Raw genomic sequence first — 23,169 nt, forward strand, 5'->3', positions numbered from 1 at the left:
AAGAAAATCGTAAAGTTTAGATAAGTCCCACTGTGATTTGTACTCAGATCCCGGTTTTCAGAGTCTAGAGTGCTAAGCATGATACCATCAAACCACCTGTACCAGGTTGAGCTTTTCATTTTGAGAGAAGAGATTGCATTCACGGGGGAATCTTATATTTTATTGCAAAATCATATCTCACATAAAAAAGTACTGTTCAACAGAGTGATAGCGTTACTTGAGTCCTCTGGGCAACATCCTTCCCTAACATAGTTCAATATGCAAAAGTTGAACAGAATAGAAAAGTAATAACATTCTGTTGGTCTTTGACTGTAGAACATTAAAAACTTTGAAATGTTCACATTGCTGCAGCAATTTGCTCCCTTGTCACATGGGAGGTTCCATGGTGTAATGGTTAGCACTTTGGACTTTGAATCCAAGGATCCGAGTTCAAATGTCGGTGGGACCACTTTCATGACTGTTGATCAAATCTTTTTCTGTCAAGTGTATTCATAAATATCACAAATCTAACACGGGTAGAGTGAAACATTAATTTATTGATTGTATTCTGAAAGTCTATTCGATGTGAGCAAATGATAGAACTTTTAGAAAACATGGAAATTAAATGGCTCAAAATAATGAGACATTTTGCGAGCTGACTCTGTTTTCTCAAACTCATCACAGGGGGCTGATGCAAGATATTACTTTCTTAAATCTTACTGTTATTGATAAGGGGAAGATGGAACTTTTTAATTGGAAATCCTTCATTAAAACAAAACTTGAGGAATCAAATTGTGTATTATGGGGACAGAAGATATGACGTTTTGAATAACAATCGTGAAATTCAGACACACATATATTTACACTCTGATTTTCTAAAGTAAATCCATAACCATAAAGTAAAATCTTTCGAAAGACGTGTCAAAGGTAATAATCTGAATTTCTCTTTCAAAGAAATTCACAATTAAATGCACTGTGTAAGTCAAGCATGTTGTCATATAAGAAATCAGCAAAAATTAACTATCTCATTACTGGTCATATAGATGAGAGAGGAAATGAACCTAACGTTTAAATTGTGGATGGGAAACAACAGTTTTTAGTTTTCAGCTTCAATACATATGTTTATGAATAATTGATTTCTTTATATAGTCTTATCGCTATCTAGACGGATATAGCTATGTATACATAGATGCATACTTATACGTTGATAAGTATCAGTATAAAACATTGACGTTATGTTTTTCCAAGACCAGATTCTAAGAAATGGGTGAAATAGTAAATCTCATAATTCAAGCAGGTCCCACCGAGATTTGAACTCGGATCGCTGGATTCAGAGTCCAGAGTGCTAACCATTACACCATGGAACCCTCCCATACATGAGTCATTTTTCCATTGAGACAAAAGAGAGCGCATTAGTGCGGGGGCATTTCTTACATTGATGAAACGATATCTCTGTTGAATGCTCATAGTGTAAAGAGCTATAATGTGATTTGATTCTGTTCAGATACATTCTCCTTAACAGTGTTAAATATGCAAACGTTTATCAGGATAGGCAAGTTATATCATAATGATCATCTTTGACTGTAACATATTAAAACATTTTACATTTCCAAACTAATACACCCATTTCTTTGTCTCTCACATGGGCTGCGCCAAAGAGCAATGATTGGCACGTTGGACTTTGCATGCAAAGGTACCAGTCCAAATCTTGGGGGTACTATTTTATTACTCTTGACCTTTTCTATTTCTGTCACCTTTGTTTATTGATAGCTCAAATCCAACACCAGTAGGTTGAAAGAGACAATTATTGATTCCTTTCAAAACGTCCATCAGCTTGAACAAGTTACAGAAATACAAACATTATAATACGTTTACATCACATTGCTACACAAAATAGTGTGACATTAAGAAATCCTATCCTGTTTTTCTGAAATGCATTTCAGAGGCCTGATTCCCAGCATCCCTTTTTGAAGCTTTCTGCGCTATTGATAAGGCGAATTTAGCACATTTTGAAAGAGAAGTGTTCTTAAATCAAACCTAGAGAACCACAATGACGGTATCATTCAGATAGTACAAATGTTTTTGTATATTAGTATGGAAATTGTGAAATAAAGCGTTTTTCATGCTGATTTTCAACAGTCGATCTGCAATCGTGAAACATAAGCTTTTGCTTGGAGGCCTCACAGGTACTGATCTAATTTTCTCTTTTAAGATTATTCACAAATCATATGATATGCTTTGTATAAATCAACTATATTGTTAGATCAAAATTGAGTAAAAAGTGACTATCTCAATTTCTTGACATATAGAAGAGTAAGGAGAAGAAGCTCATGTTTCAAATGTGGAGAGGCAACAACTTTTCATTATTTTCACCTCTACTAATTATATGCATTTTTATAATGTATGTGTTTATGTTGTCCTATAAATATACAGAGACATATAGCAAGATATAGGGAGATACATACGTGTAAAGTGGATATGTACAAGTTTATAAGTAAATGAGATGTTTTTCCAATTAATAATTCTAAGAACTGAATGGAAAAAGAAAATCGTAAAGTTTAGATAAGTCCCACTGTGATTTGTACTCAGATCCCGGTTTTCAGAGTCTAGAGTGCTAAGCATGATACCATCAAACCACCTGTACCAGGTTGAGCTTTTCATTTTGAGAGAAGAAATTGCATTCACGGGGGAATCTTATATTTTATTGCAAAATCATATCTCACATAAAAAGTACTGTTCAACAGAGTGATAGCGTTACTTGAGTCCTCTGGGCAACATCCTTCCCTAACATAGTTCAATATGCAAAAGTTGAACAGAATAGAAAAGTAATAACATTCTGTTGGTCTTTGACTGTAGAACATTAAAAACTTTGAAATGTTCACATTGCTGCAGCAATTTGCTCCCTTGTCACATGGGAGGTTCCATGGTGTAATGGTTAGCACTTTGGACTTTGAATCCAAGGATCCGAGTTCAAATGTCGGTGGGACCACTTTCATGACTGTTGATCAAATCTTTTTCTGTCAAGTGTATTCATAAATATCACAAATCTAACACGGGTAGAGTGAAACATTAATTTATTGATTGTATTCTGAAAGTCTATTCGATGTGAGCAAATGATAGAACTTTTAGAAAACATGGAAATTAAATGGCTCAAAATAATGAGACATTTTGCGAGCTGACTCTGTTTTCTCAAACTCATCACAGGGGGCTGATGCAAGATATTACTTTCTTAAATCTTACTGTTATTGATAAGGGGAAGATGGAACTTTTTAATTGGAAATCCTTCATTAAAACAAAACTTGAGGAATCAAATTGTGTATTATGGGGACAGAAGATATGACGTTTTGAATAACAATCGTGAAATTCAGACACACATATATTTACACTCTGATTTTCTAAAGTAAATCCATAACCATAAAGTAACATCTTTCGAAAGACGTGTCAAAGGTAATAATCTGAATTTCTCTTTCAAAGAAATTCACAATTAAATGCACTGTGTAAGTCAAGCATGTTGTCATATAAGAAATCAGCAAAAATTAACTATCTCATTACTGGTCATATAGATGAGAGAGGAAATGAACCTAACGTTTAAATTGTGGATGGGAAACAACAGTTTTTAGTTTTCAGCTTCAATACATATGTTTATGAATAATTGATTTCTTTATATAGTCTTATCGCTATCTAGACGGATATAGCTATGTATACATAGATGCATACTTATACGTTGATAAGTATCAGTATAAAACATTGACGTTATGTTTTTCCAAGACCAGATTCTAAGAAATGGGTGAAATAGTAAATCTCATAATTCAAGCAGGTCCCACCGAGATTTGAACTCGGATCGCTGGATTCAGAGTCCAGAGTGCTAACCATTACACCATGGAACCCTCCCATACATGAGTCATTTTTCCATTGAGACAAAAGAGAGCGCATTAGTGCGGGGGCATTTCTTACATTGATGAAACGATATCTCTGTTGAATGCTCATAGTGTAAAGAGCTATAATGTGATTTGATTCTGTTCAGATACATTCTCCTTAACAGTGTTAAATATGCAAACGTTTATCAGGATAGGCAAGTTATATCATAATGATCATCTTTGACTGTAACATATTAAAACATTTTACATTTCCAAACTAATACACCCATTTCTTTGTCTCTCACATGGGCTGCGCCAAAGAGCAATGATTGGCACGTTGGACTTTGCATGCAAAGGTACCAGTCCAAATCTTGGGGGTACTATTTTATTACTCTTGACCTTTTCTATTTCTGTCACCTTTGTTTATTGATAGCTCAAATCCAACACCAGTAGGTTGAAAGAGACAATTATTGATTCCTTTCAAAACGTCCATCAGCTTGAACAAGTTACAGAAATACAAACATTATAATACGTTTACATCACATTGCTACACAAAATAGTGTGACATTAAGAAATCCTATCCTGTTTTTCTGAAATGCATTTCAGAGGCCTGATTCCCAGCATCCCTTTTTGAAGCTTTCTGCGCTATTGATAAGGCGAATTTAGCACATTTTGAAAGAGAAGTGTTCTTAAATCAAACCTAGAGAACCACAATGACGGTATCATTCAGATAGTACAAATGTTTTTGTATATTAGTATGGAAATTGTGAAATAAAACGTTTTTCATGCTGATTTTCAACAGTCGATCTGCAATCGTGAAACATAAGCTTTTGCTTGGAGGCCTCACAGGTACTGATCTAATTTTCTCTTTTAAGATTATTCACAAATCATATGATATGCTTTGTATAAATCAACTATATTGTTAGATCAAAATTGAGTAAAAAGTGACTATCTCAATTTCTTGACATATAGAAGAGTAAGGAGAAGAAGCTCATGTTTCAAATGTGGAGAGGCAACAACTTTTCATTATTTTCACCTCTACTAATTATATGCATTTTTATAATGTATGTGTTTATGTTGTCCTATAAATATACAGAGACATATAGCAAGATATAGGGAGATACATACGTGTAAAGTGGATATGTACAAGTTTATAAGTAAATGAGATGTTTTTCCAATTAATAATTCTAAGAACTGAATGGAAAAAGAAAATCGTAAAGTTTAGATAAGTCCCACTGTGATTTGTACTCAGATCCCGGTTTTCAGAGTCTAGAGTGCTAAGCATGATACCATCAAACCACCTGTACCAGGTTGAGCTTTTCATTTTGAGAGAAGAGATTGCATTCACGGGGGAATCTTATATTTTATTGCAAAATCATATCTCACATAAAAAGTACTGTTCAACAGAGTGATAGCGTTACTTGAGTCCTCTGGGCAACATCCTTCCCTAACATAGTTCAATATGCAAAAGTTGAACAGAATAGAAAAGTAATAACATTCTGTTGGTCTTTGACTGTAGAACATTAAAAACTTTGAAATGTTCACATTGCTGCAGCAATTTGCTCCCTTGTCACATGGGAGGTTCCATGGTGTAATGGTTAGCACTTTGGACTTTGAATCCAAGGATCCGAGTTCAAATCTCGGTGGGACCACTTTCATGACTGTTGATCAAATCTTTTTCTGTCAAGTGTATTCATAAATATCACAAATCTAACACGGGTAGAGTGAAACATTAATTTATTGATTGTATTCTGAAAGTCTATTCGATGTGAGCAAATGATAGAACTTTTAGAAAACATGGAAATTAAATGGCTCAAAATAATGAGACATTTTGCGAGCTGACTCTGTTTTCTCAAACTCATCACAGGGGGCTGATGCAAGATATTACTTTCTTAAATCTTACTGTTATTGATAAGGGGAAGATGGAACTTTTTAATTGGAAATCCTTCATTAAAACAAAACTTGAGGAATCAAATTGTGTATTATGGGGACAGAAGATATGACGTTTTGAATAACAATCGTGAAATTCAGACACACATATATTTACACTCTGATTTTCTAAAGTAAATCCATAACCATAAAGTAACATCTTTCGAAAGACGTGTCAAAGGTAATAATCTGAATTTCTCTTTCAAAGAAATTCACAATTAAATGCACTGTGTAAGTCAAGCATGTTGTCATATAAGAAATCAGCAAAAATTAACTATCTCATTACTGGTCATATAGATGAGAGAGGAAATGAACCTAACGTTTAAATTGTGGATGGGAAACAACAGTTTTTAGTTTTCAGCTTCAATACATATGTTTATGAATAATTGATTTCTTTATATAGTCTTATCGCTATCTAGACGGATATAGCTATGTATACATAGATGCATACTTATACGTTGATAAGTATCAGTATAAAACATTGACGTTATGTTTTTCCAAGACCAGATTCTAAGAAATGGGTGAAATAGTAAATCTCATAATTCAAGCAGGTCCCACCGAGATTTGAACTCGGATCGCTGGATTCAGAGTCCAGAGTGCTAACCATTACACCATGGAACCCTCCCATACATGAGTCATTTTTCCATTGAGACAAAAGAGAGCGCATTAGTGCGGGGGCATTTCTTACATTGATGAAACGATATCTCTGTTGAATGCTCATAGTGTAAAGAGCTATAATGTGATTTGATTCTGTTCAGATACATTCTCCTTAACAGTGTTAAATATGCAAACGTTTATCAGGATAGGCAAGTTATATCATAATGATCATCTTTGACTGTAACATATTAAAACATTTTACATTTCCAAACTAATACACCCATTTCTTTGTCTCTCACATGGGCTGCGCCAAAGAGCAATGATTGGCACGTTGGACTTTGCATGCAAAGGTACCAGTCCAAATCTTGGGGGTACTATTTTATTACTCTTGACCTTTTCTATTTCTGTCACCTTTGTTTATTGATAGCTCAAATCCAACACCAGTAGGTTGAAAGAGACAATTATTGATTCCTTTCAAAACGTCCATCAGCTTGAACAAGTTACAGAAATACAAACATTATAATACGTTTACATCACATTGCTACACAAAATAGTGTGACATTAAGAAATCCTATCCTGTTTTTCTGAAATGCATTTCAGAGGCCTGATTCCCAGCATCCCTTTTTGAAGCTTTCTGCGCTATTGATAAGGCGAATTTAGCACATTTTGAAAGAGAAGTGTTCTTAAATCAAACCTAGAGAACCACAATGACGGTATCATTCAGATAGTACAAATGTTTTTGTATATTAGTATGGAAATTGTGAAATAAAACGTTTTTCATGCTGATTTTCAACAGTCGATCTGCAATCGTGAAACATAAGCTTTTGCTTGGAGGCCTCACAGGTACTGATCTAATTTTCTCTTTTAAGATTATTCACAAATCATATGATATGCTTTGTATAAATCAACTATATTGTTAGATCAAAATTGAGTAAAAAGTGACTATCTCAATTTCTTGACATATAGAAGAGTAAGGAGAAGAAGCTCATGTTTCAAATGTGGAGAGGCAACAACTTTTCATTATTTTCACCTCTACTAATTATATGCATTTTTATAATGTATGTGTTTATGTTGTCCTATAAATATACAGAGACATATAGCAAGATATAGGGAGATACATACGTGTAAAGTGGATATGTACAAGTTTATAAGTAAATGAGATGTTTTTCCAATTAATAATTCTAAGAACTGAATGGAAAAAGAAAATCGTAAAGTTTAGATAAGTCCCACTGTGATTTGTACTCAGATCCCGGTTTTCAGAGTCTAGAGTGCTAAGCCTGATACCATCAAACCACCTGTACCAGGTTGAGCTTTTCATTTTGAGAGAAGAGATTGCATTCACGGGGGAATCTTATATTTTATTGCAAAATCATATCTCACATAAAAAGTACTGTTCAACAGAGTGATAGCGTTACTTGAGTCCTCTGGGCAACATCCTTCCCTAACATAGTTCAATATGCAAAAGTTGAACAGAATAGAAAAGTAATAACATTCTGTTGGTCTTTGACTGTAGAACATTAAAAACTTTGAAATGTTCACATTGCTGCAGCAATTTGCTCCCTTGTCACATGGGAGGTTCCATGGTGTAATGGTTAGCACTTTGGACTTTGAATCCAAGGATCCTAGTTCAAATCTCGGTGGGACCACTTTCATGACTGTTGATCAAATCTTTTTCTGTCAAGTGTATTCATAAATATCACAAATCTAACACGGGTAGAGTGAAACATTAATTTATTGATTGTATTCTGAAAGTCTATTCGATGTGAGCAAATGATAGAACTTTTAGAAAACATGGAAATTAAATGGCTCAAAATAATGAGACATTTTGCAAGCTGACTCTGTTTTCTCAAACTCATCACAGGGGGCTGATGCAAGATATTACTTTCTTAAATCTTACTGTTATTGATAAGGGGAAGATGGAACTTTTTAATTGGAAATCCTTCATTAAAACAAAACTTGAGGAATCAAATTGTGTATTATGGGGACAGAAGATATGACGTTTTGAATAACAATCGTGAAATTCAGACACACATATATTTATACTCTGATTTTCTAAAGTAAATCCATAACCATAAAGTAAAATCTTTCGAAAGACGTGTCAAAGGTAATAATCTGAATTTCTCTTTCAAAGAAATTCACAATTAAATGCACTGTGTAAGTCAAGCATGTTGTCATATAAGAAATCAGCAAAAATTAACTATCTCATTACTGGTCATATAGATGAGAGAGGAAATGAACCTAACGTTTAAATTGTGGATGGGAAACAACAGTTTTTAGTTTTCAGCTTCAATACATATGTTTATGAATAATTGATTTCTTTATATAGTCTTATCGCTATCTAGACGGATATAGCTATGTATACATAGATGCATACTTATACGTTGATAAGTATCAGTATAAAACATTGACGTTATGTTTTTCCAAGACCAGATTCTAAGAAATGGGTGAAATAGTAAATCTCATAATTCAAGCAGGTCCCACCGAGATTTGAACTCGGATCGCTGGATTCAGAGTCCAGAGTGCTAACCATTACACCATGGAACCCTCCCATACATGAGTCATTTTTCCATTGAGACAAAAGAGAGCGCATTAGTGCGGGGGCATTTCTTACATTGATGAAACGATATCTCTGTTGAATGCTCATAGTGTAAAGAGCTATAATGTGATTTGATTCTGTTCAGATACATTCTCCTTAACAGTGTTAAATATGCAAACGTTTATCAGGATAGGCAAGTTATATCATAATGATCATCTTTGACTGTAACATATTAAAACATTTTACATTTCCAAACTAATACACCCATTTCTTTGTCTCTCACATGGGCTGCGCCAAAGAGCAATGATTGGCACGTTGGACTTTGCATGCAAAGGTACCAGTCCAAATCTTGGGGGTACTATTTTATTACTCTTGACCTTTTCTATTTCTGTCACCTTTGTTTATTGATAGCTCAAATCCAACACCAGTAGGTTGAAAGAGACAATTATTGATTCCTTTCAAAACGTCCATCAGCTTGAACAAGTTACAGAAATACAAACATTATAATACGTTTACATCACATTGCTACACAAAATAGTGTGACATTAAGAAATCCTATCCTGTTTTTCTGAAATGCATTTCAGAGGCCTGATTCCCAGCATCCCTTTTTGAAGCTTTCTGCGCTATTGATAAGGCGAATTTAGCACATTTTGAAAGAGAAGTGTTCTTAAATCAAACCTAGAGAACCACAATGACGGTATCATTCAGATAGTACAAATGTTTTTGTATATTAGTATGGAAATTGTGAAATAAAACGTTTTTCATGCTGATTTTCAACAGTCGATCTGCAATCGTGAAACATAAGCTTTTGCTTGGAGGCCTCACAGGTACTGATCTAATTTTCTCTTTTAAGATTATTCACAAATCATATGATATGCTTTGTATAAATCAACTATATTGTTAGATCAAAATTGAGTAAAAAGTGACTATCTCAATTTCTTGACATATAGAAGAGTAAGGAGAAGAAGCTCATGTTTCAAATGTGGAGAGGCAACAACTTTTCATTATTTTCACCTCTACTAATTATATGCATTTTTATAATGTATGTGTTTATGTTGTCCTATAAATATACAGAGACATATAGCAAGATATAGGGAGATACATACGTGTAAAGTGGATATGTACAAGTTTATAAGTAAATGAGATGTTTTTCCAATTAATAATTCTAAGAACTGAATGGAAAAAGAAAATCGTAAAGTTTAGATAAGTCCCACTGTGATTTGTACTCAGATCCCGGTTTTCAGAGTCTAGAGTGCTAAGCATGATACCATCAAACCACCTGTACCAGGTTGAGCTTTTCATTTTGAGAGAAAAGATTGCATTCACGGGGGAATCTTATATTTTATTGCAAAATCGTATCTCACATAAAAAGTACTGTTCAACAGAGTGATAGCGTTACTTGAGTCCTCTGGGCAACATCCTTCCCTAACATAGTTCAATATGCAAAAGTTGAACAGAATAGAAAAGTAATAACATTCTGTTGGTCTTTGACTGTAGAACATTAAAAACTTTGAAATGTTCACATTGCTGCAGCAATTTGCTCCCTTGTCACATGGGAGGTTCCATGGTGTAATGGTTAGCACTTTGGACTTTGAATCCAAGGATCCGAGTTCAAATCTCGGTGGGACCACTTTCATGACTGTTGATCAAATCTTTTTCTGTCAAGTGTATTCATAAATATCACAAATCTAACACGGGTAGAGTGAAACATTAATTTATTGATTGTATTCTGAAAGTCTATTCGATGTGAGCAAATGATAGAACTTTTAGAAAACATGGAAATTAAATGGCTCAAAATAATGAGACATTTTGCGAGCTGACTCTGTTTTCTCAAACTCATCACAGGGGGCTGATGCAAGATATTACTTTCTTAAATCTTACTGTTATTGATAAGGGGAAGATGGAACTTTTTAATTGGAAATCCTTCATTAAAACAAAACTTGAGGAATCAAATTGTGTATTATGGGGACAGAAGATATGACGTTTTGAATAACAATCGTGAAATTCAGACACACATATATTTACACTCTGATTTTCTAAAGTAAATCCATAACCATAAAGTAAAATCTTTCGAAAGACGTGTCAAAGGTAATAATCTGAATTTCTCTTTCAAAGAAATTCACAATTAAATGCACTGTGTAAGTCAAGCATGTTGTCATATAAGAAATCAGCACAAATTAACTATCTCATTACTGGTCATATAGATGAGAGAGGAAATGAACCTAACGTTTAAATTGTGGATGGGAAACAACAGTTTTTAGTTTTCAGCTTCAATACATATGTTTATGAATAATTGATTTCTTTATATAGTCTTATCGCTATCTAGACGGATATAGCTATGTATACATAGATGCATACTTATACGTTGATAAGTATCAGTATAAAACATTGACGTTATGTTTTTCCAAGACCAGATTCTAAGAAATGGGTGAAATAGTAAATCTCATAATTCAAGCAGGTCCCACCGAGATTTGAACTCGGATCGCTGGATTCAGAGTCCAGAGTGCTAACCATTACACCATGGAACCCTCCCATACATGAGTCATTTTTCCATTGAGACAAAAGAGAGCGCATTAGTGCGGGGGCATTTCTTACATTGATGAAACGATATCTCTGTTGAATGCTCATAGTGTAAAGAGCTATAATGTGATTTGATTCTGTTCAGATACATTCTCCTTAACAGTGTTAAATATGCAAACGTTTATCAGGATAGGCAAGTTATATCATAATGATCATCTTTGACTGTAACATATTAAAACATTTTACATTTCCAAACTAATACACCCATTTCTTTGTCTCTCACATGGGCTGCGCCAAAGAGCAATGATTGGCACGTTGGACTTTGCATGCAAAGGTACCAGTCCAAATCTTGGGGGTACTATTTTATTACTCTTGACCTTTTCTATTTCTGTCACCTTTGTTTATTGATAGCTCAAATCCAACACCAGTAGGTTGAAAGAGACAATTATTGATTCCTTTCAAAACGTCCATCAGCTTGAACAAGTTACAGAAATACAAACATTATAATACGTTTACATCACATTGCTACACAAAATAGTGTGACATTAAGAAATCCTATCCTGTTTTTCTGAAATGCATTTCAGAGGCCTGATTCCCAGCATCCCTTTTTGAAGCTTTCTGCGCTATTGATAAGGCGAATTTAGCACATTTTGAAAGAGAAGTGTTCTTAAATCAAACCTAGAGAACCACAATGACGGTATCATTCAGATAGTACAAATGTTTTTGTATATTAGTATGGAAATTGTGAAATAAAACGTTTTTCATGCTGATTTTCAACAGTCGATCTGCAATCGTGAAACATTAGCTTTTGCTTGGAGGCCTCACAGGTACTGATCTAATTTTCTCTTTTAAGATTATTCACAAATCATATGATATGCTTTGTATAAATCAACTATATTGTTAGATCAAAATTGAGTAAAAAGTGACTATCTCAATTTCTTGACATATAGAAGAGTAAGGAGAAGAAGCTCATGTTTCAAATGTGGAGAGGCAACAACTTTTCATTATTTTCACCTCTACTAATTATATGCATTTTTATAATGTATGTGTTTATGTTGTCCTATAAATATACAGAGACATATAGCAAGATATAGGGAGATACATACGTGTAAAGTGGATATGTACAAGTTTATAAGTAAATGAGATGTTTTTCCAATTAATAATTCTAAGAACTGAATGGAAAAAGAAAATCGTAAAGTTTAGATAAGTCCCACTGTGATTTGTACTCAGATCCCGGTTTTCAGAGTCTAGAGTGCTAAGCATGATACCATCAAACCACCTGTACCAGGTTGAGCTTTTCATTTTGAGAGAAGAGATTGCATTCACGGGGGAATCTTATATTTTATTGCAAAATCATATCTCACATAAAAAGTACTGTTCAACAGAGTGATAGCGTTACTTGAGTCCTCTGGGCAACATCCTTCCCTAACATAGTTCAATATGCAAAAGTTGAACAGAATAGAAAAGTAATAACATTCTGTTGGTCTTTGACTGTAGAACATTAAAAACTTTGAAATGTTCACATTGCTGCAGCAATTTGCTCCCTTGTCACATGGGAGGTTCCATGGTGTAATGGTTAGCACTTTGGACTTTGAATCCAAGGATCCGAGTTCAAATCTCGGTGGGACCACTTTCATGACTGTTGATCAAATCTTTTTCTGTCAAGTGTATTCATAAATATCACAAATCTAACACGGGTAGAGTGAAACATTAATTTATTGATTGTATTCTGAAAGTCTATTCGATGTGAGCAAATGATAGAACTTTTAGAAAACATGGAAATTAAATGGCTCAAAATAATGAGACATTTTGCGAGCTGACTCTGTTTTCTCAAACTCATCACAGGGGGCTGATGCAAGATATTACTTTCTTAAATCTTACTGTTATTGATAAGGGGAAGATGGAACTTTTTAATTGGAAATCCTTCATTAAAACAAAACTTGAGGAATCAAATTGTGTATTATGGGGACAGAAGATATGACGTTTTGAATAACAATCGTGAAATTCAGACACACATATATTTACACTCTGATTTTCTAAAGTAAATCCATAACCATAAAGTAAAATCTTTCGAAAGACGTGTCAAAGGTAATAATCTGAATTTCTCTTTCAAAGAAATTCACAATTAAATGCACTGTGTAAGTCAAGCATGTTGTCATATAAGAAATCAGCAAAAATTAACTATCTCATTACTGGTCATATAGATGAGAGAGGAAATGAACCTAACGTTTAAATTGTGGATGGGAAACAACAGTTTTTAGTTTTCAGCTTCAATACATATGTTTATGAATAATTGATTTCTTTATATAGTCTTATCGCTATCTAGACGGATATAGCTATGTATACATAGATGCATACTTATACGTTGATAAGTATCAGTATAAAACATTGACGTTATGTTTTTCCAAGACCAGATTCTAAGAAATGGGTGAAATAGTAAATCTCATAATTCAAGCAGGTCCCACCGAGATTTGAACTCGGATCGCTGGATTCAGAGTCCAGAGTGCTAACCATTACACCATGGAACCCTCCCATACATGAGTCATTTTTCCATTGAGACAAAAGAGAGCGCATTAGTGCGGGGGCATTTCTTACATTGATGAAACGATATCTCTGTTGAATGCTCATAGTGTAAAGAGCTATAATGTGATTTGATTCTGTTCAGATACATTCTCCTTAACAGTGTTAAATATGCAAACGTTTATCAGGATAGGCAAGTTATATCATAATGATCATCTTTGACTGTAACATATTAAAACATTTTACATTTCCAAACTAATACACCCATTTCTTTGTCTCTCACATGGGCTGCGCCAAAGAGCAATGATTGGCACGTTGGACTTTGCATGCAAAGGTACCAGTCCAAATCTTGGGGGTACTATTTTATTACTCTTGACCTTTTCTATTTCTGTCACCTTTGTTTATTGATAGCTCAAATCCAACACCAGTAGGTTGAAAGAGACAATTATTGATTCCTTTCAAAACGTCCATCAGCTTGAACAAGTTACAGAAATACAAACATTATAATACGTTTACATCACATTGCTACACAAAATAGTGTGACATTAAGAAATCCTATCCTGTTTTTCTGAAATGCATTTCAGAGGCCTGATTCCCAGCATCCCTTTTTGAAGCTTTCTGCGCTATTGATAAGGCGAATTTAGCACATTTTGAAAGAGAAGTGTTCTTAAATCAAACCTAGAGAACCACAATGACGGTATCATTCAGATAGTACAAATGTTTTTGTATATTAGTATGGAAATTGTGAAATAAAACGTTTTTCATGCTGATTTTCAACAGTCGATCTGCAATCGTGAAACATAAGCTTTTGCTTGGAGGCCTCACAGGTACTGATCTAATTTTCTCTTTTAAGATTATTCACAAATCATATGATATGCTTTGTATAAATCAACTATATTGTTAGATCAAAATTGAGTAAAAAGTGACTATCTCAATTTCTTGACATATAGAAGAGTAAGGAGAAGAAGCTCATGTTTCAAATGTGGAGAGGCAACAACTTTTCATTATTTTCACCTCTACTAATTATATGCATTTTTATAATGTATGTGTTTATGTTGTCCTATAAATATACAGAGACATATAGCAAGATATAGGGAGATACATACGTGTAAAGTGGATATGTACAAGTTTATAAGTAAATGAGATGTTTTTCCAATTAATAATTCTAAGAACTGAATGGAAAAAGAAAATCGTAAAGTTTAGATAAGTCCCACTGTGATTTGTACTCAGATCCCGGTTTTCAGAGTCTAGAGTGCTAAGCATGATACCATCAAACCACCTGTACCAGGTTGAGCTTTTCATTTTGAGAGAAGAGATTGCATTCACGGGGGAATCTTATATTTTATTGCAAAATCATATCTCACATAAAAAGTACTGTTCAACAGAGTGATAGCGTTACTTGAGTCCTCTGGGCAACATCCTTCCCTAACATAGTTCAATATGCAAAAGTTGAACAGAATAGAAAAGTAATAACATTCTGTTGGTCTTTGACTGTAGAACATTAAAAACTTTGAAATGTTCACATTGCTGCAGCAATTTGCTCCCTTGTCTCATGGGAGGTTCCATGGTGTAATGGTTAGCACTTTGGACTTTGAATCCAAGGATCCGAGTTCAAATCTCGGTGGGACCACTTTCATGACTGTTGATCAAATCTTTTTCTGTCAAGTGTATTCATAAATATCACAAATCTAACACGGGTAGAGTGAAACATTAATTTATTGATTGTATTCTGAAAGTCTATTCGATGTGAGCAAATGATAGAACTTTTAGAAAACATGGAAATTAAATGGCTCAAAATAATGAGACATTTTGCGAGCTGACTCTGTTTTCTCAAACTCATCACAGGGGGCTGATGCAAGATATTACTTTCTTAAATCTTACTGTTATTGATAAGGGGAAGATGGAACTTTTTAATTGGAAATCCTTCATTAAAACAAAACTTGAGGAATCAAATTGTGTATTATGGGGACAGAAGATATGACGTTTTGAATAACAATCGTGAAATTCAGACACACATATATTTACACTCTGATTTTCTAAAGTAAATCCATAACCATAAAGTAAAATCTTTCGAAAGACGTGTCAAAGGTAATAATCTGAATTTCTCTTTCAAAGAAATTCACAATTAAATGCACTGTGTAAGTCAAGCATGTTGTCATATAAGAAATCAGCAAAAATTAACTATCTCATTACTGGTCATATAGATGAGAGAGGAAATGAACCTAACGTTTAAATTGTGGATGGGAAACAACAGTTTTTAGTTTTCAGCTTCAATACATATGTTTATGAATAATTGATTTCTTTATATAGTCTTATCGCTATCTAGACGGATATAGCTATGTATACATAGATGCATACTTATACGTTGATAAGTATCAGTATAAAACATTGACGTTATGTTTTTCCAAGACCAGATTCTAAGAAATGGGTGAAATAGTAAATCTCATAATTCAAGCAGGTCCCACCGAGATTTGAACTCGGATCGCTGGATTCAGAGTCCAGAGTGCTAACCATTACACCATGGAACCCTCCCATACATGAGTCATTTTTCCATTGAGACAAAAGAGAGCGCATTAGTGCGGGGGCATTTCTTACATTGATGAAACGATATCTCTGTTGAATGCTCATAGTGTAAAGAGCTATAATGTGATTTGATTCTGTTCAGATACATTCTCCTTAACAGTGTTAAATATGCAAACGTTTATCAGGATAGGCAAGTTATATCATAATGATCATCTTTGACTGTAACATATTAAAACATTTTACATTTCCAAACTAATACACCCATTTCTTTGTCTCTCACATGGGCTGCGCCAAAGAGCAATGATTGGCACGTTGGACTTTGCATGCAAAGGTACCAGTCCAAATCTTGGGGGTACTATTTTATTACTCTTGACCTTTTCTATTTCTGTCACCTTTGTTTATTGATAGCTCAAATCCAACACCAGTAGGTTGAAAGAGACAATTATTGATTCCTTTCAAAACGTCCATCAGCTTGAACAAGTTACAGAAATACAAACATTATAATACGTTTACATCACATTGCTACACAAAATAGTGTGACATTAAGAAATCCTATCCTGTTTTTCTGAAATGCATTTCAGAGGCCTGATTCCCAGCATCCCTTTTTGAAGCTTTCTGCGCTATTGATAAGGCGAATTTAGCACATTTTGAAAGAGAAGTGTTCTTAAATCAAACCTAGAGAACCACAATGACGGTATCATTCAGATAGTACAAATGTTTTTGTATATTAGTATGGAAATTGTGAAATAAAACGTTTTTCATGCTGATTTTCAACAGTCGATCTGCAATCGTGAAACATAAGCTTTTGCTTGGAGGCCTCACAGGTACTGATCTAATTTTCTCTTTTAAGATTATTCACAAATCATATGATATGCTTTGTATAAATCAACTATATTGTTAGATCAAAATTGAGTAAAAAGTGACTATCTCAATTTCTTGACATATAGAAGAGTAAGGAGAAGAAGCTCATGTTTCAAATGTGGAGAGGCAACAACTTTTCATTATTTTCACCTCTACTAATTATATGCATTTTTATAATGTATGTGTTTATGTTGTCCTATAAATATACAGAGACATATAGCAAGATATAGGGAGATACATACGTGTAAAGTGGATATGTACAAGTTTATAAGTAAATGAGATGTTTTTCCAATTAATAATTCTAAGAACTGAATGGAAAAAGAAAATCGTAAAGTTTAGATAAGTCCCACTGTGATTTGTACTCAGATCCCGGTTTTCAGAGTCTAGAGTGCTAAGCATGATACCATCAAACCACCTGTACCAGGTTGAGCTTTTCATTTTGAGAGAAGAGATTGCATTCACGGGGGAATCTTATATTTTATTGCAAAATCATATCTCACATAAAAAGTACTGTTCAACAGAGTGATAGCGTTACTTGAGTCCTCTGGGCAACATCCTTCCCTAACATAGTTCAATATGCAAAAGTTGAACAGAATAGAAAAGTAATAACATTCTGTTGGTCTTTGACTGTAGAACATTAAAAACTTTGAAATGTTCACATTGCTGCAGCAATTTGCTCCCTTGTCTCATGGGAGGTTCCATGGTGTAATGGTTAGCACTTTGGACTTTGAATCCAAGGATCCGAGTTCAAATCTCGGTGGGACCACTTTCATGACTGTTGATCAAATCTTTTTCTGTCAAGTGTATTCATAAATATCACAAATCTAACACGGGTAGAGTGAAACATTAATTTATTGATTGTATTCTGAAAGTCTATTCGATGTGAGCAAATGATAGAACTTTTAGAAAACATGGAAATTAAATGGCTCAAAATAATGAGACATTTTGCGAGCTGACTCTGTTTTCTCAAACTCATCACAGGGGGCTGATGCAAGATATTACTTTCTTAAATCTTACTGTTATTGATAAGGGGAAGATGGAACTTTTTAATTGGAAATCCTTCATTAAAACAAAACTTGAGGAATCAAATTGTGTATTATGGGGACAGAAGATATGACGTTTTGAATAACAATCGTGAAATTCAGACACACATATATTTACACTCTGATTTTCTAAAGTAAATCCATAACCATAAAGTAAAATCTTTCGAAAGACGTGTCAAAGGTAATAATCTGAATTTCTCTTTCAAAGAAATTCACAATTAAATGCACTGTGTAAGTCAAGCATGTTGTCATATAAGAAATCAGCAAAAATTAACTATCTCATTACTGGTCATATAGATGAGAGAGGAAATGAACCTAACGTTTAAATTGTGGATGGGAAACAACAGTTTTTAGTTTTCAGCTTCAATACATATGTTTATGAATAATTGATTTCTTTATATAGTCTTATCGCTATCTAGACGGATATAGCTATGTATACATAGATGCATACTTATACGTTGATAAGTATCAGTATAAAACATTGACGTTATGTTTTTCCAAGACCAGATTCTAAGAAATGGGTGAAATAGTAAATCTCATAATTCAAGCAGGTCCCACCGAGATTTGAACTCGGATCGCTGGATTCAGAGTCCAGAGTGCTAACCATTACACCATGGAACCCTCCCATACATGAGTCATTTTTCCATTGAGACAAAAGAGAGCGCATTAGTGCGGGGGCATTTCTTACATTGATGAAACGATATCTCTGTTGAATGCTCATAGTGTAAAGAGCTATAATGTGATTTGATTCTGTTCAGATACATTCTCCTTAACAGTGTTAAATATGCAAACGTTTATCAGGATAGGCAAGTTATATCATAATGATCATCTTTGACTGTAACATATTAAAACATTTTACATTTCCAAACTAATACACCCATTTCTTTGTCTCTCACATGGGCTGCGCCAAAGAGCAATGATTGGCACGTTGGACTTTGCATGCAAAGGTACCAGTCCAAATCTTGGGGGTACTATTTTATTACTCTTGACCTTTTCTATTTCTGTCACCTTTGTTTATTGATAGCTCAAATCCAACACCAGTAGGTTGAAAGAGACAATTATTGATTCCTTTCAAAACGTCCATCAGCTTGAACAAGTTACAGAAATACAAACATTATAATACGTTTACATCACATTGCTACACAAAATAGTGTGACATTAAGAAATCCTATCCTGTTTTTCTGAAATGCATTTCAGAGGCCTGATTCCCAGCATCCCTTTTTGAAGCTTTCTGCGCTATTGATAAGGCGAATTTAGCACATTTTGAAAGAGAAGTGTTCTTAAATCAAACCTAGAGAACCACAATGACGGTATCATTCAGATAGTACAAATGTTTTTGTATATTAGTATGGAAATTGTGAAATAAAACGTTTTTCATGCTGATTTTCAACAGTCGATCTGCAATCGTGAAACATAAGCTTTTGCTTGGAGGCCTCACAGGTACTGATCTAATTTTCTCTTTTAAGATTATTCACAAATCATATGATATGCTTTGTATAAATCAACTATATTGTTAGATCAAAATTGAGTAAAAAGTGACTATCTCAATTTCTTGACATATAGAAGAGTAAGGAGAAGAAGCTCATGTTTCAAATGTGGAGAGGCAACAACTTTTCATTATTTTCACCTCTACTAATTATATGCATTTTTATAATGTATGTGTTTATGTTGTCCTATAAATATACAGAGACATATAGCAAGATATAGGGAGATACATACGTGTAAAGTGGATATGTACAAGTTTATAAGTAAATGAGATGTTTTTCCAATTAATAATTCTAAGAACTGAATGGAAAAAGAAAATCGTAAAGTTTAGATAAGTCCCACTGTGATTTGTACTCAGATCCCGGTTTTCAGAGTCTAGAGTGCTAAGCATGATACCATCAAACCACCTGTACCAGGTTGAGCTTTTCATTTTGAGAGAAGAGATTGCATTCACGGGGGAATCTTATATTTTATTGCAAAATCATATCTCACATAAAAAGTACTGTTCAACAGAGTGATAGCGTTACTTGAGTCCTCTGGGCAACATCCTTCCCTAACATAGTTCAATATGCAAAAGTTGAACAGAATAGAAAAGTAATAACATTCTGTTGGTCTTTGACTGTAGAACATTAAAAACTTTGAAATGTTCACATTGCTGCAGCAATTTGCTCCCTTGTCTCATGGGAGGTTCCATGGTGTAATGGTTAGCACTTTGGACTTTGAATCCAAGGATCCGAGTTCAAATCTCGGTGGGACCACTTTCATGACTGTTGATCAAATCTTTTTCTGTCAAGTGTATTCATAAATATCACAAATCTAACACGGGTAGAGTGAAACATTAATTTATTGATTGTATTCTGAAAGTCTATTCGATGTGAGCAAATGATAGAACTTTTAGAAAACATGGAAATTAAATGGCTCAAAATAATGAGACATTTTGCGAGCTGACTCTGTTTTCTCAAACTCATCACAGGGGGCTGATGCAAGATATTACTTTCTTAAATCTTACTGTTATTGATAAGGGGAAGATGGAACTTTTTAATTGGAAATCCTTCATTAAAACAAAACTTGAGGAATCAAATTGTGTATTATGGGGACAGAAGATATGACGTTTTGAATAACAATCGTGAAATTCAGACACACATATATTTACACTCTGATTTTCTAAAGTAAATCCATAACCATAAAGTAAAATCTTTCGAAAGACGTGTCAAAGGTAATAATCTGAATTTCTCTTTCAAAGAAATTCACAATTAAATGCACTGTGTAAGTCAAGCATGTTGTCATATAAGAAATCAGCAAAAATTAACTATCTCATTACTGGTCATATAGATGAGAGAGGAAATGAACCTAACGTTTAAATTGTGGATGGGAAACAACAGTTTTTAGTTTTCAGCTTCAATACATATGTTTATGAATAATTGATTTCTTTATATAGTCTTATCGCTATCTAGACGGATATAGCTATGTATACATAGATGCATACTTATACGTTGATAAGTATCAGTATAAAACATTGACGTTATGTTTTTCCAAGACCAGATTCTAAGAAATGGGTGAAATAGTAAATCTCATAATTCAAGCAGGTCCCACCGAGATTTGAACTCGGATCGCTGGATTCAGAGTCCAGAGTGCTAACCATTACACCATGGAACCCTCCCATACATGAGTCATTTTTCCATTGAGACAAAAGAGAGCGCATTAGTGCGGGGGCATTTCTTACATTGATGAAACGATATCTCTGTTGAATGCTCATAGTGTAAAGAGCTATAATGTGATTTGATTCTGTTCAGATACATTCTCCTTAACAGTGTTAAATATGCAAACGTTTATCAGGATAGGCAAGTTATATCATAATGATCATCTTTGACTGTAACATATTAAAACATTTTACATTTCCAAACTAATACACCCATTTCTTTGTCTCTCACATGGGCTGCGCCAAAGAGCAATGATTGGCACGTTGGACTTTGCATGCAAAGGTACCAGTCCAAATCTTGGGGGTACTATTTTATTACTCTTGACCTTTTCTATTTCTGTCACCTTTGTTTATTGATAGCTCAAATCCAACACCAGTAGGTTGAAAGAGACAATTATTGATTCCTTTCAAAACGTCCATCAGCTTGAACAAGTTACAGAAATACAAACATTATAATACGTTTACATCACATTGCTACACAAAATAGTGTGACATTAAGAAATCCTATCCTGTTTTTCTGAAATGCATTTCAGAGGCCTGATTCCCAGCATCCCTTTTTGAAGCTTTCTGCGCTATTGATAAGGCGAATTTAGCACATTTTGAAAGAGAAGTGTTCTTAAATCAAACCTAGAGAACCACAATGACGGTATCATTCAGATAGTACAAATGTTTTTGTATATTAGTATGGAAATTGTGAAATAAAACGTTTTTCATGCTGATTTTCAACAGTCGATCTGCAATCGTGAAACATAAGCTTTTGCTTGGAGGCCTCACAGGTACTGATCTAATTTTCTCTTTTAAGATTATTCACAAATCATATGATATGCTTTGTATAAATCAACTATATTGTTAGATCAAAATTGAGTAAAAAGTGACTATCTCAATTTCTTGACATATAGAAGAGTAAGGAGAAGAAGCTCATGTTTCAAATGTGGAGAGGCAACAACTTTTCATTATTTTCACCTCTACTAATTATATGCATTTTTATAATGTATGTGTTTATGTTGTCCTATAAATATACAGAGACATATAGCAAGATATAGGGAGATACATACGTGTAAAGTGGATATGTACAAGTTTATAAGTAAATGAGATGTTTTTCCAATTAATAATTCTAAGAACTGAATGGAAAAAGAAAATCGTAAAGTTTAGATAAGTCCCACTGTGATTTGTACTCAGATCCCGGTTTTCAGAGTCTAGAGTGCTAAGCATGATACCATCAAACCACCTGTACCAGGTTGAGCTTTTCATTTTGAGAGAAGAGATTGCATTCACGGGGGAATCTTATATTTTATTGCAAAATCATATCTCACATAAAAAGTACTGTTCAACAGAGTGATAGCGTTACTTGAGTCCTCTGGGCAACATCCTTCCCTAACATAGTTCAATATGCAAAAGTTGAACAGAATAGAAAAGTAATAACATTCTGTTGGTCTTTGACTGTAGAACATTAAAAACTTTGAAATGTTCACATTGCTGCAGCAATTTGCTCCCTTGTCTCATGGGAGGTTCCATGGTGTAATGGTTAGCACTTTGGACTTTGAATCCAAGGATCCGAGTTCAAATCTCGGTGGGACCACTTTCATGACTGTTGATCAAATCTTTTTCTGTCAAGTGTAT

The 23,169-nt window shown here is 34.1% G+C and overlaps 19 non-coding genes across 19 annotated transcripts; 10 read left to right on the forward strand and 9 right to left on the reverse strand.

The window, feature by feature from the left end:
- The first annotated feature begins 376 nt into the window (after positions 1–376).
- TRNAQ-UUG (transfer RNA glutamine (anticodon UUG)) lies at positions 377–448 on the forward strand. The gene has a single exon. It is a non-coding gene; the product is annotated as a tRNA-Gln (tRNA).
- An 826-nt stretch (positions 449–1,274) lies between these two features.
- Positions 1,275–1,346, reverse strand: TRNAQ-CUG (transfer RNA glutamine (anticodon CUG)). The gene has a single exon. It is a non-coding gene; the product is annotated as a tRNA-Gln (tRNA).
- A 1,550-nt stretch (positions 1,347–2,896) lies between these two features.
- On the forward strand, positions 2,897–2,968 carry TRNAQ-UUG (transfer RNA glutamine (anticodon UUG)). The gene has a single exon. It is a non-coding gene; the product is annotated as a tRNA-Gln (tRNA).
- An 826-nt stretch (positions 2,969–3,794) lies between these two features.
- TRNAQ-CUG (transfer RNA glutamine (anticodon CUG)) lies at positions 3,795–3,866 on the reverse strand. Its single transcript has one exon. It is a non-coding gene; the product is annotated as a tRNA-Gln (tRNA).
- A 1,550-nt stretch (positions 3,867–5,416) lies between these two features.
- Positions 5,417–5,488, forward strand: TRNAQ-UUG (transfer RNA glutamine (anticodon UUG)). The gene has a single exon. It is a non-coding gene; the product is annotated as a tRNA-Gln (tRNA).
- An 826-nt stretch (positions 5,489–6,314) lies between these two features.
- On the reverse strand, positions 6,315–6,386 carry TRNAQ-CUG (transfer RNA glutamine (anticodon CUG)). Its single transcript has one exon. It is a non-coding gene; the product is annotated as a tRNA-Gln (tRNA).
- A 1,550-nt stretch (positions 6,387–7,936) lies between these two features.
- On the forward strand, positions 7,937–8,008 carry TRNAQ-UUG (transfer RNA glutamine (anticodon UUG)). The gene has a single exon. It is a non-coding gene; the product is annotated as a tRNA-Gln (tRNA).
- Positions 8,009–8,834: 826 nt separating this feature from the next.
- Positions 8,835–8,906, reverse strand: TRNAQ-CUG (transfer RNA glutamine (anticodon CUG)). The gene has a single exon. It is a non-coding gene; the product is annotated as a tRNA-Gln (tRNA).
- A 1,550-nt stretch (positions 8,907–10,456) lies between these two features.
- TRNAQ-UUG (transfer RNA glutamine (anticodon UUG)) lies at positions 10,457–10,528 on the forward strand. Its single transcript has one exon. It is a non-coding gene; the product is annotated as a tRNA-Gln (tRNA).
- Positions 10,529–11,354: 826 nt separating this feature from the next.
- On the reverse strand, positions 11,355–11,426 carry TRNAQ-CUG (transfer RNA glutamine (anticodon CUG)). Its single transcript has one exon. It is a non-coding gene; the product is annotated as a tRNA-Gln (tRNA).
- Positions 11,427–12,976: 1,550 nt separating this feature from the next.
- TRNAQ-UUG (transfer RNA glutamine (anticodon UUG)) lies at positions 12,977–13,048 on the forward strand. The gene has a single exon. It is a non-coding gene; the product is annotated as a tRNA-Gln (tRNA).
- Positions 13,049–13,874: 826 nt separating this feature from the next.
- TRNAQ-CUG (transfer RNA glutamine (anticodon CUG)) lies at positions 13,875–13,946 on the reverse strand. Its single transcript has one exon. It is a non-coding gene; the product is annotated as a tRNA-Gln (tRNA).
- A 1,550-nt stretch (positions 13,947–15,496) lies between these two features.
- TRNAQ-UUG (transfer RNA glutamine (anticodon UUG)) lies at positions 15,497–15,568 on the forward strand. The gene has a single exon. It is a non-coding gene; the product is annotated as a tRNA-Gln (tRNA).
- Positions 15,569–16,394: 826 nt separating this feature from the next.
- TRNAQ-CUG (transfer RNA glutamine (anticodon CUG)) lies at positions 16,395–16,466 on the reverse strand. Its single transcript has one exon. It is a non-coding gene; the product is annotated as a tRNA-Gln (tRNA).
- Positions 16,467–18,016: 1,550 nt separating this feature from the next.
- On the forward strand, positions 18,017–18,088 carry TRNAQ-UUG (transfer RNA glutamine (anticodon UUG)). The gene has a single exon. It is a non-coding gene; the product is annotated as a tRNA-Gln (tRNA).
- An 826-nt stretch (positions 18,089–18,914) lies between these two features.
- Positions 18,915–18,986, reverse strand: TRNAQ-CUG (transfer RNA glutamine (anticodon CUG)). Its single transcript has one exon. It is a non-coding gene; the product is annotated as a tRNA-Gln (tRNA).
- Positions 18,987–20,536: 1,550 nt separating this feature from the next.
- Positions 20,537–20,608, forward strand: TRNAQ-UUG (transfer RNA glutamine (anticodon UUG)). The gene has a single exon. It is a non-coding gene; the product is annotated as a tRNA-Gln (tRNA).
- Positions 20,609–21,434: 826 nt separating this feature from the next.
- Positions 21,435–21,506, reverse strand: TRNAQ-CUG (transfer RNA glutamine (anticodon CUG)). The gene has a single exon. It is a non-coding gene; the product is annotated as a tRNA-Gln (tRNA).
- A 1,550-nt stretch (positions 21,507–23,056) lies between these two features.
- On the forward strand, positions 23,057–23,128 carry TRNAQ-UUG (transfer RNA glutamine (anticodon UUG)). Its single transcript has one exon. It is a non-coding gene; the product is annotated as a tRNA-Gln (tRNA).
- Positions 23,129–23,169: the final 41 nt, after the last annotated feature.

This window comes from Lissotriton helveticus, chromosome 4_1 (genome assembly GCF_964261635.1).
Source record: "Lissotriton helveticus chromosome 4_1, aLisHel1.1, whole genome shotgun sequence".
Lineage (NCBI taxonomy): Eukaryota > Metazoa > Chordata > Amphibia > Caudata > Salamandridae > Lissotriton > Lissotriton helveticus.